Below are 4,449 nucleotides of genomic sequence, written 5' to 3' on the forward strand. Positions count from 1 at the left end.
TTTCGTATCGAAGATGAGCACTACTTTACCAGTTGACCAATCACTTTACTGATTAACTTGCGCATGCTCAGAGCTATTGAAAATACCTTTGTGCCCCCAGATGAAACAGTAAAGTTGAAAGGCTTTAAGAGGGCGTGTTTTGCGATTTCACGTGCTCGTTTTTTAAAAAAATCTTTCTGAATATTATATCTATACATTACATCTACTATATTTTTAGACATTGAAAGTTTACCTACTGAACTGTCTCACAAATATGAAGGAAAGGCTTATGTGGGTACAGACGAAGGCCAGTTACCGATCTGGAATACTGGAAAATAAATAGAATATTATTTTGGGAGATAAACTAAATATTAAGGAACACCTCAAAATTAAACGGTGCTGGAAAACAAACGATAATATATTTTAAATTATTCCATAAGTCATTTTTACACAAAGAATAATATATATCGGTTTTCGTTCCATGGTTTACGACAGTCCGACGTCACGGATCAGTTAGTGGAATAAAGATATACTTTGAGGCAATTTGAGCAGCATTTGAAACTTTCACACCCTTCTGCCAGTACTTCTTATGACAGTGTGAACGTAACCGTAAGCTAGGTAAACAAGGTGTAGAGTGTGGTTCTGATATTTAACGTGTTACTCCCATTCATTGAATATAACCATTTATAAATCATTAGGTATATAAATTTCCAACAAATTGCTACTCTCGACATAATCTTCATAAATATTTTAGAAAGTCGACCAACCTCTGATAACAACGCTTGTTGCAGTTGGGAAAGTTTCATAAAAAGTAGTGACAGTAGCTATAACGTACTTTTTGTAACGTGTTTTACAGCCACCATCACAAAATCTCTAAACAACAATAAATTTCTCACTGTTAAGAAGCACAGATAATAAAATCTGATAAGGGTATTTCCTAAAGTAAAACATTTCTTCCAGGCGGGGATTTAGTGGTTTTTCATATCAAGCTTAACAGACAAAGGTCCGCTACCAAGATTTACATCGAGAGTAGAAACACCCCTCTCTTCAGTAATACCCCTCTACGTGGTACATTAAAAATGTAAGTCATCAAGTTTATACCATGCTATCCTTGAAATGCATGTTGGTATTTTAAAAGAAAACGTAAGGTTACTTAAACTTTCCATTAGTTATGGAAAACTGGAGATTTATTGAAATGACATTGTTTGTGCACATTGTGCAGCAAAATTTCAGTAAATGACTCAGAGCTACTGTGTTTCAAATATCAGAAGCGTTGGCACTTTACTTGGCACTTCTATACAAAGGAATACGCGTCGGAACTTAGTTTGTCCTTTGAAGCTAATGTATTATAATGTTCAAAATTACCAACATATTTACAGATTGCAACAGTTAAGCTAGATGACACATATTACTGTTTGGTTGACGGTTTTTTTTTTTAATATTCAGTCTCTATACCAACATGACTAACTAAGTTACCTACCAAACCACCATTGTCATCAATGACTTGACTTTCCTAGCCTTGTAACGAAGGTATGCAAACGGTATTACTTGTGACACAGCACAATTTTACCCCACGATGAGTGTATTTTTATGACAAATCAACATAGTACCACCACGGTGGGTATATTTTTGTGACAAGCAACATGTCACCACCACGGTTAGTGTATCTTTGTGTCACAACGTGTTACCATTGCAGCGGGTGTATCCTTGCGTCCGCAGCATGTGATGTAGCTTGATGTATAAACTTTTATAGGAAAACTAACAAATGCTGACAAGACTGCTTTGCCAAAAAATAAATATTGATAACTAATAAACGCATGACTATTTGTTTAATGTCAAGCTGCACAGTAAAATAAAACCCTGGATTTTAGCATTATTAGTCCTTTAGCTTAGTGTTGAACTACTCCCTAGCGACACTACTGAGTCATTAAGTTTTTGAATCAGTAACAGAAAAGTTTAATATTAAATCATATCACCAGAAGTGAAAAAAAACAACAACAACCAACAAACAATTATTTTATTCACACCGGAACCTGGTAGCTTAACAATAAAGTCGAATATTATCGACCAGCAAGAAAACCACCTGGGACTTCATGGTATTTATTCAGCCACGAACCTAAAAGCTTTTTTACTATTTGCTAAAAAGTTAAATCGACCACTAATGATGCTTCCACGATTTACAAGTCGAGAAAACATAAAGAAATACAAACCACTATCGATATAATTATTCTGAAATACAGTGATGCAGAATTTACAGAAACTGATATACAATAATTTAGTCTCTGACTGAGATGACACTTCCTGCTTCTTGTCATGCCCTGTCCGACAATATGTGATGATGCAAATAATAATACAAAAAAGTCTGTGCATAGTCATATATTTTCAGACGCAGAGAAGTGTTTTATAAATAGTATATATAGTAGTAATTTCAAAGTTGACGTAGGCCCGGCATAGCCAAATGTCTTAAGGCGTTCGACTCGTAATCCGAGAATCCCGATCGCACCAAAAATGCTCGCCCTTTCAGCCGTTGGGAAGTTATAAGTAAACGGTCAATCCCACTATTCGTTGGTAAAAGAGTAGCTTAAGAGTTGGCGGCGGGTGGTGATGACTAGCTGCCTTCTCTCTAGTCTTACACTGCTAAATTAGGGACGGCTAGCGCAGATAGCCCTCGAGTAGCTTTGCGCGAAATTTAAAACAAACAAACATACAAAGTTGACGTTGGTTTGTATTAAACTAAAAGTCTACTAACTCCATCTACCGATTAATGACACAAATTACAAATATATATGATATATTGCTAAAAGAATGCATCTTGTTTTCTTCTTTTATTTGATAAAATGTAATTTATAACTTTGTTCCACTCTCATTTATAGTCCTAGTAAAATTTCTAAGTTTTTGTAAAACTAAAGTAAAGGACTAGATGCCTTATAATATTGTAACGATTCAATAAATTGCTGTGTTTTCTTATCAAAAGTGGATTGAAACGTGATCACTACACAAGTTATCCATTGCAAGTGGTGTTTTCTGATTATTATTTTCAATCTTGCGCATTAAAGTTATCAAATTCTAAAAGTTATTATACTCTGGATACTTGTAGGAACTGCTGTGACTCAGATGTGCTTAAATTATTATAGCATTTAAAACGGTTAGAATTTATTTATCAGATAGAGAAACTATTAAAACAACCTGTTTGAAGCAAAACTTTTCATTTATTTGTAAAAGTAGGAATGGACTAAAGATGCAACAAACAAACTTTTTTTTATAAACCAAACGTATTACTTTTATCTTCTAATTAGTTTAATTTCCTTTTTACATTAACTATAGTTCTAAAAATCAATAAACAATCAGTGAGTCATAATATAATGCATTCATGAAACAATAAATTATGAAAAGTAACAAAAACCAAATAGTATGACATGTCTTTGCATCATTATATGGAAATATAATCCATAAAAGCAAATAAGTGCAAGGGAGATAGAAAGCGACCATAACAAAGTATATTTTATCAATCGAGAACATTTCCTTGTAAAAAAAAATTAAAACGGTCGTTCAAATCTAATTAATTTGTGAGTTCTAGTTTAGTAGAAATAGATGAAAACATTAACAAATTATTACTGTTCTTTTTGGCCAGGATATCTCAGTTCAAGGTTATACGTTACAAACAATTTATTATGGTAAGATAATTGTTCACGTGATATGGTAATATGCAAAAAATTGGAACAGCATCAATAATGACAATAAAGCTAATAAAATATAGAAGCATGCGTATAAGAAAACTTTTGTTCCCCTCTGGGACAATGGTAACTCAATGGATTTACAACTCTAAAATCAGGGGCTCGATTCCCTTCGGTGGACACAGAAGATAGCCCGATGTCGCTTTACCAAAATCACATACACCATTATTGATACATCAGTGAAAAGCTATTGTCATTATTCTACTTAGAGAACACAATCTGGTCTTCATTTTTTTCAAAAGGTAGAAGGTAATGCATCAAACAGTTATTATCAGAGTAAAAGGCTGAGCTGACCGAATTACTACGACGATTTATATTTTTTATGAACATAAGTGTTTTTCAATAGGTTGTATGGATTTTTCTTGGGATTGCCATGTGTTCTTTCTCAAACACATAGTTTCTCATCAAGAGCAAATCCTTAATTAGTGACCAACAGTAGAAAGTTCTCATGAATTTATCTCTCTGTTCGGGCCCTTCAAAATAGTTCTTATTTGAGTAAACATCATTGGATAACAGAAGGGAAAAAAGAGACTTCTAGTTTGGGTTTTAATTTTTATGATGGAACGTTTGCATGAACGCAAATATTTCACTTAACTATGGCCTCTTTCATAACCAAGTCACGAGATTTTTCTTTCAGTTCTAAAAGCGCAGATCTATTTGCTTTTGTTGTTTTTTTCTTACATCTAGTTTTTGTAAAATGTACAACTCATAACTTAGAGCGAAATTTAAAAATGAA

Source organism: Tachypleus tridentatus, chromosome 8 (genome assembly GCF_004210375.1).
Source record: "Tachypleus tridentatus isolate NWPU-2018 chromosome 8, ASM421037v1, whole genome shotgun sequence".
NCBI classification, from domain to species: Eukaryota; Metazoa; Arthropoda; class Merostomata; order Xiphosura; family Limulidae; genus Tachypleus; species Tachypleus tridentatus.